At 50.8% G+C, this 12,327-nt stretch overlaps 1 protein-coding gene across 1 annotated transcript in view; it reads left to right on the forward strand.

Moving 5' to 3' along the window:
- Positions 1–12,327, forward strand: part of DCXR (dicarbonyl and L-xylulose reductase) — a 166,705-nt gene that overhangs the window by 149,247 nt on the left and 5,131 nt on the right. The window lies entirely within an intron of this gene.

Genomic DNA, 12,327 nt, shown 5'->3' on the forward strand with positions numbered 1-12,327 from the left:
AGCCCGGGTGGGGGGGACACACAATGTACCCCCGGCCCTCACTTACCCCCGTTGCAGCAAGGATATTGTCTGCCCGCCTCCGACGATCACCGGAGCCCCGCCGGATCCGGGGCCCTTCAGCCACTCACCTCGCACTGCGGAGGGAGGGGGTCCAGCAGTCACTGCAGCTCTTTGCACAGCTGCCGCCTCCAAAGCTCCCCCACAGGCGGACCCGGCCGGCGACTTCCGGATCGGGCCGCCGCTGTTGTTCGATTCTGAGGCGGCCTGGTTGTCTACTCCAGCCACCAGCTCCGGCTCCACCGCAGGCCCAAACTCGAAGCGGGCACAACTCTGGTCCACGGCGTCCCCGGGACTCCGGAGCAGGCTTCGAGTGCTCCACGCGACCACCGGTCTTGACTGCGGGGCTCAGGGGACAGGATGGATCGACGGATAGTGGGGCCGGCCGGCAGACGGACTCGGCGGAGCCGAGGGTCTAAGCGGCCATCTTTGTCAGGTGCGTAGCTCCTCCCCCGCTGAAAAGTCATTTTAACCGTACTTACCAGTAACTTGAATTTCCTTCCATAGGAATCCATTTTCTGGTTTTCACCAGAAAAGTTTCTAAATGTCAGTTTTCACAAACTACAAATATTCCTTGAAAATCGCCTGTATGACTTAATCGCATTCTTTCAACTGTTTACAGGAGATGCACCAGTGCTGGATCCAGGATCCAACACTGGGTAAGAAAAAGTAATGATAACACTACTTACCTGCTAAGGGAATTTCCTCCCATAAGATAACATTAGTGATTCTATGTGAAAAGGTTTCTAAGTGTCAACTATTAAAATACAATAATATTCCTTAAAAATCACTACTGTAACCAAAACTTAACTGTTTACAGGAAATGTCCCAGGACTTAATCTAGGATCCAGTCCTGTAGTTAGAAAAGTAATCTACAAAGTAACTATTTGCATTTAACTAGAAATTCCCATTGAGCTCAATGTTGCATTGTGTTTGAAATTGTATTGCCTATTGCAACAACTGTAACTATTGCAATCAAAAAGTCTATTGCCTGTTTGAAAAGTATTTAACTAAAGTAACTCATTCTGAGAAAGTATCTTTTGATACCTTGTTGGTTCTAAAAATATAACAACTATATATTTTGATACAAAACAATTGGCCTAGAGTTCAGTTCTTGAGTGTGTGAGACCATTTGCTGACTGAGTGTGTACAACAAATGCTTTACACTGTCTCTGATACTGCCTTACTGCTTGACCAAGCTACCACTTTAGAGAGTAAGGTTATATCTAACTTTAGCCTCTGCCACACCTCTGAAACGGTGGCCTCTTTGCACACTGTACCTTACTTTGGTCCAGTATATACAGTGCCACTTTCTTACATCTACAGCTCCATATGCCAAGAACAGATACATACTGGGTAAGTAGCATTTTCTATATAGCCCAACTAGGAGACGTAGGGGGGGGCACAGCGATAATCTTGTTCAAAGATTTACAGAAGTAGTTTCAGCTAGCGGAAACAGAAAGATATAGATCTGATAGAGACTATTAGCAGCAGATTCCTTCACGTAGAATTATTCCCAGGCATGAGACTGGATCCAGAAACTTCTTTGCCACAGCATCCCTGCGCGCCGGGGGCGGGACGACATCACGCGACTCCGCCCAGGCGTCGTCCGTACACGTGACGTCAGCGAGATCACATAAGACCCACCTCGGCGCACCTACGTCAGTTTTTTCCTTTTCCGCGTGCAACGGAGATCTGGTCCTTGTTTCGGGCCCTTTTTATTCCATTTATTTTGGTGGAACAGTGTGCGAATGCCTTCGGGCTTCAAAACTTGTACGTTTTGTGGGCGTCTTAAGTCGGCGACGGACCCGCACCTCATTTGTATGTCATGTTTGGGGGAGGATCATGGCGCCACTGACTGTGAGGCCTGTCAATAGTTGAAGCCGAAGATGCGCGTCTCTCCAGGTCGACGTCCTCCCCTCGGTCTGCTTCGGCGGACGGCTTCAGGTACGGCCGTGGTCGTCATCCTCGCCCTTCTACAATGTCACGTGAGCTTCGCTCCCTGGTGGGTAAGTGTTGCAGTTTGTCCCCAGAGGCTGGTTTCCGGCCTGCTGAGGGTGTGGAGTCTCCACGGGTGATAAAGCCCCGCGTGTCGTCCTATCCACCGCTTCCCGGTGTTGAGACGTCGGGAGTCCAAATGGAGACATACGCGGCAGCTTTGCAGGCCTCGCTGGCGTTTCCTCCTCCTTACCCTCCTGGGGTGTCGGCGGACACCTATTCTCGTGCGGGGCCCTCCGGCTCCTCTGATGGCTCCGGCCCCGACTGGTTTCGGATCCAGGCTTGGAGGATGTGGTGCTGTTGGGGTGCGGCTCCTCTGGGGCGCCTCCTTTAGGCGACGGCATCTCTGGCTCCCCGCAAACTCCTGCTGGAGTCCCTGTGGTGTTGCGGGAGGTCGCTGGGCCGAGGTGACGCTGCTGCGGTGCCAGCAGCAGCTGGACCATGCGGAGCCACAGGGGTCGGTGAACCCTCCTCGTCCCGCTCTGGGTCGAGGCCGGGTGATGACCTCTCGTCCCTCTCCAGCCCCTCCCGTCCCTCCCCACAGGCTGCTGCCTCGACGGAGGGCGAGTCGTAGGTTGGATCTTCCCTGGCACCGCCTCGTGGGTTGCCGAGCGATCTCTACCTCATTCTGGGCAGCGGAGGGCTTCGTTTCACTCCCCAGGCCCATCTCGTTCCCCCGTGCAGGTGGCTACCTCGACTGGGGTCGGGGCGCCGCCCTGGTCCCGGTTTGACTCAAGCTCCGCCCCGGTCTCCGCTCCGGGGTGACTTGGAGGAACCTTGTCCGGTGACGCCGGATGGTGCCAACAACCTGCCTCAGGCAGCCGGCTCCGCGCAGGGGTCGTACCGCGGATTCGTCTTCGGACGCTCCTTCTTCTCCGGAGGCAGGCTGTATATTGGTGTCGTCCTCCCCGGAGACTGGTTGCCGCGTGGTGTCTTTTTCACCGGCGTCGAAGGGCAGCTCCCTGTCCTTCCTGAGGCAGAGGTGTTCGTCGGAAGAGCGGAAGGTCCCTCATTCTTCGGCTCCTTCTGACTTACAGGTCTGGTCCTTACCTATCCCATTTGGCCACGGGGACGGCCGCCTGAGTTTCCAGCCTTGCCCACGGAGGAGCTGCTTGCCCCACTGCGGGGCCCTATGGAGGCTGGTGCAGCCTTCGCTCATGCGGTGTCCACTGCTGTGGGCATCCTGCGAATGGGTGACCCGGTGGCTCACTTTCCCGCGGACCATCTATTGGAGGTCCTCCACCAGGGCTCTGGTTGGAGGGAAATCTTACTTCCCTTTGAAGGTTCCCTCCTTTCTTCCTTGACTGGGGCTTGGAGGCGTCCTGCCTCAGGGGACCCGATGCCTCAACATCTGCACCGCCACCTTCCGGCGCCGCATGACCCGGCGTGCCTTTTTCTCCACCCCTCTGCCTGCAGTCCTCTTTTGCGGCCTGCTTTTCCCTCCCTGCCACCGCTGTTGACTCCGCCATCCCGAGAGGCCCGCTGGCTGGACTCTTGGGTGCGCAACATGTTCGCCTAGACCAGCGCTGCCCTGCGGGCCCTGAACACCTTGTGTGTGCTGGCTCAGGCCGCTTCCTGTTTGTGGCACTCGGCTGAGTCTCTGGGATCCGCGGCATCCCAGGATGCTGGTGGTCAGGTGGACTTACGGCATCATGCGTTGGATGGCCGGGAGCTTGCGGCGTTTATTCTCCGCTCTGCTCTGAACATCTCAGAGGTGCTGGGACGGACAATGGCTTCCTCTGACGCTCTCCGTCACCATGCTTGGCTTCGGGATGGAGTATTCCCTGAGAAAATTCGGGAGCAACTCATCGACCTTCCATTTGATGACCTTCCTGTTGTTCCATGCCCCGGCCGACCCCGCCATCCAGAGGCTCTAGGCAGGGCTCTGTTCTCCTCCGCCCCCTCCTCAGTGACTCCTGAGTCGGGTTGATTCTGGGACTTCTTAGGCCGGTTGTTCTGGCTGTGGAGTGTTTTTTCTGGCCATTTGCGTCCTTCCTTGGGATCCCCTTTTGTACCGCTTTTGGCTGCCATAAGTGTGGCAGGGTATGCTCAGACGTGAGTCCCTTGCTCACTTTGCCACTGGATTCAAGCAAGCCGGGCTGAAAATGGCTGGAATGCCAGAAACCGGTCCTCGGAAGCTTGTTTCCGGTCCAGGGAAGACATGGCTTGGCAGTTCGGGCTGGACTGTTCCCATGAGGCACAGGGTCAGACTGATTTGCATATAGCCATGTCTGAACTGGGGTGGCAGAGTGGGCTAAAGAACGGTGATGGATTAAACCCAGATCTTTTGACTGGGTGTGAGTGTGTGATTGATTCAGATGCTCCGTCCATCACCACCCCCTTTTGTACCGCTTCCTTGGGACTTTGGCATTGTTGACTGCTGGACGGCCCTTTTGTTGATTATGTGTGGAATTGTTGCGCAGACTTGGCCCTGAGATTAGGCCTTCTGCTTGCTTGGGCTGCTTGTCAAGCCTTTCGCGGGGGTGTTTTTTTTCCCCCGTGGCTCTTTTGTTTTTCCTCTGCTGTGGAAGTTCTTCCAAAGAGGGTTCCCATATTTTGGGACTTATCGTACCCTGGTTAGTGGTAGCTGTCATATGGCTTACGCTGTGCTGGAGGATTCTGGTCGCCTTCGGGTGCCTGTTCTCCATGGTGTTTGTGTAGGTTGCTTTTGCGCCTTGTGGTTGTGTACGCAGCTACTCTTAGTGGTGTGCCTGGGAATCTCCTCCTCTTCCTACTCCTGCCCTGAGGTCTGTGATGTTCCTATGTTCTCCCATGCCAGGCGCCGCCTACTCGGCCTTCCTGAGGCCTCGGGCTGTTCTTCTTGCTTCTGGTGGCTTTGACTGCCAGCGCTGTTCTGGTTGGCAGGTTGTTCTCCACCTGGAGTGGGTTCGCCTTCTTTTCCCTCGCTTCCTCGGGTCCCCTAGGCTTCTTCTTCTTCCACCCTTCCTGTCTTGGCATTGGGCAGAAGCTGTGTTGCCTTGTGGGGCAATGGGGTGTTTCAGCCTCTCCGACCTTGCCCTTGGTTCCTCTTCAGCCTTCTTCTCCCTCCTCCATCCTTTTGGGGTTGATGGGGGTCTGCCTGGGGGGTTCCCCTTGCCAGGTAGGGACGAGGTTTTACCTGGTCCGCAGATCTGTTTCTCTGTGGGCCCTCTGTTCTGTATTGGCTGTGGGGTCCTTTCGCAGACACTCCTTCCCAGGGGGTATTGCTAGGGTATCTATTCTACGTGAAGGAATCTGCGGCTAGTAGTCTCTATCAGATGTACGAGTTACTTACCTTCGGTAACAATGTATCTGGTAGAGAAGATTCTAGCTGCAGATTCCTTCACGGCCCGCCCTTCCTCCCCTGTTCTGAGAGGACCCTTAGGTTGGTCTTCGATACTCGCCTCCCGTTGGGGGGCTATATCTCCTGCGAGTGCCTTCTTTGTTCTTGACGGGTGGCTCCGTCTGAGGGCGGTTCATTCCTCCATTGGTTCTTTGGAGGATGGGGCCCCGGTGTTTCGGTGCCCTGCTGCTCTGGCTACTCCAGGTTTGGAGGGGGATTGCTTTCTATTCCTGTCCTCCCTCCCCTCCCTTCCTCTATTGCTATCCTCTGATTAGGGGTCATCTGGCCAGGTCTTGACCTTGTCATTTGTGGGTGTTTTCCCTTTATGTTGGAGTGGCTTGGAGTTTTGTTGCCCCTGTCTGTGTTGGGACTGGTTCCCTTCCTTGCTCAGGAAGGGGGTGGTGGGCGTCCTACGTGTACCATGACCTTACTTACGCATGTTCCTTGTATCCGGGGCACAGAGGTGGGAGGCTGTCTATGTGCTGGCAGGGTGGTTGCGCAGGGCTCTGCTCGTCTCTTCTTCTTTCCCTGCCTTGGGTTCTGCGGTGTGACACTACTGTGGGTGGTGTTGTTAGTCACCATTTCTTTCCATATTTTCTGCTTTTCGCACACTGTTCCCATGCTTCCACAGTTTTTTATCTGGTGGTTCCGCATTGTGGTGCGAAAAAATTCTCAGAAGAAAATGATGTGGGCGAGTCTTATGTGACCTCGTGGATGTCACGTGCGCGGACGATGCCTGGGCGGAGTCGCGTGATGTCGTCCTGCCCCCGGCGCGCAGGGATGCTGTGGCAAAAAAGTTTCCGGATCCAGTCTCACGCCTGGGAATAATTCTACGTGAAGGAATCTGCGGCTAGAATTGTCTCTACCAGATACATCGTTACTGAAGGTAAGTAACTCGTACATATATGCAATTGGGGCATGCACTCCGCAGGCATATCAGAGAGGGGGAACGCATTCAGGAATATAGCCCCTTGGAAGACCGACTCTTACTAGATGTGATCCCAGAAAAGGCACTATCCCTTACATATAGGAAGATTAACAACTCACCTGATCCCCTGAGGGTGCTCCGGGAAGCCTAGGAGATTGATATAGGCCTATTGGAAGATGATAATTGGACTGAGACCATACAAAGTCCAAGGGAAGTTGCTATCAGAGCGAGATTCTGATTAGTACAGTTAAGAATTCTTCACAGATCTTACTCTACGAGTACACTTGTGCACAATCTTCGGTGTATCCCCACGAATAGCTGCATGAGGGGTTGCGACCGCAGGGGTACCTTCTTCCACATTATTTGGGAGTGTCTAGTTATACAACAATATTGGGGGAAGGTAATACGTGTGATGTCAGCGGTCCTGGGGCAGGAAATTCCTATAGACGCCAGGTGGCACATACTGTGTTTAACAGGGGAACAGATATGGCCGAAATATCAGAAAGTTTGGTTAATGGTGGCTAAGAGAAATTTTGCCAGGGCGTGAGGAGCCACCCTTCCACCGAAGGTGGATCAGTGGAAGGCTGAACTAGATTGGTGTTGTGCCGCTGAGAAAGTAGTATATGAGAGTAGGGGTGCCCTAAGAAATGGGAGAAAATATGGCACCAATGGGAGACATATAGGGGTCTGTAAGCCTGGGTTGGTAAGGGAGGGAGCACATCGGGCATGATACCAGATTAGTGAATGTGCCATTACGATACAGATGTCAAAACTATAAGGTCCGATATGTCTGACGAGCCAATGGACCACAATATTACAAATGTACACTTTGATGTTTATATCATCAGCTGTCCGTAATATTGTACTGTATACTGCAAATGTTACATGTTTAATAAAAAGACTTGTTAAAAAAATACTGATAACTTGTGCCATTGTGAGAACTGTCCCTCTAGGAGTGGGAAATGGAAATGAAAGTAATCGTGTGATGGAAAAGTCCTATTGGAGAAGGTAGCTCTGAGCTGCTTAAAAAATCGTCTCTGATCGTTGCCACAGCAAGATGTCTGATGCTATAAAGGGACGCCAGGGGCCATATCAGACACGCTGCGGCAAGGTGCAGACCAGAACCATGCAATAGAGTATAACAATTTTACTTTCTACAGCACATTGATGGAGAGAGGTTGAGTGAAAAGTTGAGTAGTGGTTTAAAGCCACTGCTCTTTCACTGTATGTGACCAGGTGTGCCTCTGGAGATCGGAGGTTGGGCCGTCCACTGGTGCTTGCAGGGGGATGGGGGCTATTCCTGGGCGGATAGCTGACACTCTCAGTGCTCACCCACTAACCGTACACCATTTCCTAGATGGACACAGAGGTTATTGACAATCTTGGATGGGAAACACCCATTACAACGACGGTGTTTTCACACGGTGCCATTGCAACGCGGCTTTCACATCGCAGGCGGCTTACAACGCATGCTACAACTGCGCGTTGACATTTACATCGCTAGCACAAGTGCAAATGACATGACAGATGAGGCGCAAGTGCAGAACATTTAGCTATTCTAGCTATGTTGCCGCACATGCGTTTTTATGTGTGCTCAGACTCTAGCTAAGGTTAATTATAGAATTAACACACTCTAGCTTTTAATTATATGCATTTTTCATGGTCTGGATGCCTGTTCCTTTGTGGTAATGAGGCTAGTGGTACCTGTTCGACAGCACGCATTTGGCTGTAGTGCTTTGTTAAAAAATGGCAGATCTGTTCAGTGTTCAGAATGTGTTTCTAGCCACTTAGGGGCAGATCTATTTAGTGTTCAGAATGTGTGTCTAGCCACTTAGGGGCAGATTTACAAGCCCCTTCCGCCTCATTTACGCCGCAGTTGCGTCACTTTTGTGACGCAGCGGCGGTGCAAATCTAACGCCATGGTGTGGGGTACTTACAACGTGACGCATCTGGGAGATGCGTCCCGTTGTAAAGCCCTGCATCACATGTAGGCGTTCCTGCGCAGGTGGGGGGGCATTCCGGCGCAGGAATGCCTCCTAAAAGGCTGAGCAGCAGTGAAAGAGAAGACCAGAATATAACAAAGTGGCTGAGTGAAATCTACAAGATTTAACTCAGTCACTTTTAAGCCCATGCTGCGTCAAAACCCTGCGCCTGCTTGAAGCAGGCGTAAGGATTGACGCAGCATTTACAGGATAGGGCACCCCCAAGCCTTGCTGGAGCTGCGTCGCGCTTGCGATGCAACTCCAGCAATGCGCCGCCTTTACGGCAGCACATGCGCCACGCATCTGTCCACTTTTTGCCCCATGGTGCGCCGCATTGTAAATGCAAAACAACAGTTGATGGACAGAATGCAGAACAATGCATACATTCACCCCATTACAGAGATCTGGGCCTAAATCCATCTATCTTTTTTTGCACTCCACACCACCCCAGTTCAGACATGGCCATACGCAAATCAGCCTTGACCCTGTGCCTCATGGGAACAGTCCAGCCCGAACTGCCAAGCGATGTCTTTCCTGCACCGTAATCAAGCATCCTAGGACCGGTTTCTGGCTATCAGCCGTCTTCAGCCAGGATAGCTTGACTCCAGTGGTGTGGAGAGCATGGGACTTACGTCTGAGCATACCCATCCCACTCGGGGTGACAAATGCAAAACAGTTGATGGACAGAAGCTTGTTTCCGGTCCAGGGAAGACATGGCTTGGCAGTTCGGGCTGGACTGTTCGCATGAGGCACAGGGTCAGACTGATTTGCATATAGCCATGTCTGAACTGGGGTGGCAGAGTGGGCTAAAGAACGGTGATGGATTAAATGCAGATCTTTTGACTGGGTGTGAGTGTTTGATTGATTCAGATGCTCCGTCCATCACCACCCCCTTTTGTGCCGCTTTTGGCCGCCATAAGTGTGGCAGGGTATGCTCAGACGTGAGTCCCTTGCTCATTTTGCCACTGGATTCAAGCAAGCCGGGCTGAAGACGGCTGGAATGCCAGAAACCGGTCCTCGGAAGCTTGTTTCCGGTCCAGGGAAGACATGGCTTGGCAGTTCGGGCTGGACTGTTCCCATGAGGCACAGGGTCAGACTGATTTGCATATAGCCATTTCTGAACTAGGGTGGCAGAGTGGGCTAAAGAACGGTGATGGATTAAACGCAGATCTTTTGACTGGGTGTGAGTGTTGGATTGATTCAGATGCTCCGTCCATCACCACCCCCTTTTGTACCGCATTGTAAATGCGGCGCATCCATGGTGGCGGTGCCGTGACGCACAATAACTGGCGCATCCCTGCTAATATGCAGGGATGCGCCAGTTATTGTAAATCTGCCCCTTAATATTTAGACTGCGACATTTTTGCTGATAGGGTATGTCCAAATCATTCAATGGTTCAAAGTCAAAGGGTCAGCAGCGTAACAATGTTTTCTTTGAAAACAATGGAGCTTTCCCCGCATCTATATCATCGCGCATTTACTTCTTGCTGCTTTCGCGGTGACTTGGTGTTTGCAGTGGCATAATTACTAGCAGGTTGCGTCAGCCTAGCTGCCAGCGGGCTAATTCTTTTTAAGGACAAGTGCTGGTATAGATGATCAATTTGTACTTGATGCACTTCCACGTTCATAAATCAGGCCTGCCCGAACCCTGGGATGAATGGGCGGGTGTTGTTTTTCCACTGCAATTTGCACCAATAATGCACTTCAGTTTATCCCTGGGTAGGGCTCCCCGTTTTATGGAGATGTTCATTGTTATTTCCTCCACCAATTTTTCAGCAATCAAATCGTTAGTTTCTGCATGGAGCAGTCCACACACACAGTAGTTCCCTTCGGTGCCAGGGACTACCTTGACAAGGTGTGCTCTTCGATAGTAAAAAAAAGTTTTTCAAAAAGCATGACAAAACAAAATAAGTACTGACAATGCGAAAAGGCTGCCAGACATTGCTTGACCCATTGCCTTTACCAGTGCTTGCTTGGATGTGACTGTTTTAAATAATTGAGTCCAGCTATTCTCATTCTATCCGGAAAAGTTGTGCATTTTATTTGTGAAAATGCTGGAAAGGAATGCTGCCCTTAGCAGAAGTCACATTTCTTTTATCATCACACATATCCTGTCAACAAGCTCTAATTGCATGCTTCAGTTGATATGCAGATTTGTTCATGACTGCAGCTGAGAAGTTGTTTTAACTCACTAGCTTAATTCGGAGCTTTAAGAGCGTTTTAACATGCCAAACACATGTGCAATCTGTCTGAGTATTTGCACAATGTCTTAATTTGTGTACATTTAAATAATCGAACAATACACTTCATTTACTTGGGGTCAAAACTCGGCGGTTTGACCCGGTCTTTTGCTTTTGAGCTGCATAAAATGAACTGATTAATATATGGTATTGTTTCCAGAAGATAATGGAATGTTCTCGGCCTACTGGCAAAGTCTACTATTCTATGATCATTTCTAACTCTTGGCAAGTGTAAAGGGGCGCGTTTGAGTTCTGGGAGGAGTGGTACTGGAACGATTTTCAGAATTGGCTGCTGGCCAGTTGTGCCACAAGACTAAACAAATATGGTGCAGAAAATGGCAAACTCCTTTCAAGTGAGTGTGGGTACTCTTCTATTAGTCTACCTTTGACATGTCTGGACATAAATAGGGTATATAAGCAGCTTTTAAAGCAGGTTTCCCCATAAACTGAACTTACCATAATATTTTATGCACTTTTATAGAGATAGTCTTTTTCTAAATTGCTGTTTATGCTGTGAAAGCAGTAGAGTCCGTGGAAAACAAATTCAGTCTTACTTATCTCCAAATCAGCTTGTAATCTCTTAAGTCTGACAGTGTCTCAACAGAAATGTGTGTCCAACTGAAACTTTGAATGCACAAAAACATTCACTTACTGCTTTGCTCTTCATACGCGGACTCTGCCTCGACGTTCTCTTTCCCTGTAGCCGCGTGCATGCCCTCCCCACTATAAGCTGAAGCGATGCTTGGTGCCCTGCTCAGTGCCCTCCTCGCCCCAGGGGCCGTTCTCCTGGCTCTCGAGTGCCCCTGCTACATACCTTAATCGCCCACTGAGCTGGCCACGGGTGTAAGCACGCTCACACTGCCGCAGCTACTCCGCTTGCAGCTTGTCGCACTGGGCACCCCGCCACCCACACACCATACCTAGTGTGAGCCGGTCCATGCAACCTGCCTCCGCTATCTTCTGCACTCTCTTGTATATTAGAGACTTCGTAAACTCGGTGCAAAGAACGATGTAACAGCAGGCGATTTGGTGACCTGCATTGTAATGCCCCAAAGCAGCAGAGACACTACACTTGCGTGGCAACAGCATGCGCAGTAAATGCGTGCGATGATTTAAAAACAGCGTGGTAATTGCATGCGTTGTTGCGGTTGGCGATGTATCGTCATACATCCATCTTGGATGTTAATGACTCTTTTGAAGGCCATTTGGACTGGAGTTGAACTGTGGTGCTACCCTTCTAGCAAAAGGGTAAGAATCACTCACTGCTAATGTAAACTACTTACAGGTTTTATTAACCTCTGTACTGCAAAGTGCCTCCCAACGAGTTGCTTTTTGAGTCTGGATCGATGTTACACACTTAGAGGGAGATTTACTAAGATTATGTGCTGTGTTTGTGTCACAAAAGTGATGGAAAACGGCGCAAAATCTTTTTTCCTAATTTACTTTCCAGCGTTAAACTTGTTTAGTGCTGGAAATAACGGAAAAGTAATGCAAAGCAGCGCCATTACTTTGCGCCATTGGGGCGGGCCAAGGGTGGTACATGGGGGGTTCCCATGCAACCACCCAAGGTTTCTCACTCTAAACCCAATTTACTAAATACATTTGATTGGATTTCGCTTGAGAAAACTGCGCCATTTTAAACTAGGTGCAAAAGGAAGGAGAAATGCTTTTATTTCTCCTTCCTTTTTTTGACTTTGCATGTGTGCTGCTCTATGCAAAGTGGGAAAAGCTTTCACTCATGTCTAGGCATTGTATTTTGTGCGGGAAGGGTACCCTTCCTGTACAAAACCTAAGCTAGAC

Source organism: Lissotriton helveticus, chromosome 7, assembly GCF_964261635.1.
Source record: "Lissotriton helveticus chromosome 7, aLisHel1.1, whole genome shotgun sequence".
NCBI classification, from domain to species: Eukaryota; Metazoa; Chordata; class Amphibia; order Caudata; family Salamandridae; genus Lissotriton; species Lissotriton helveticus.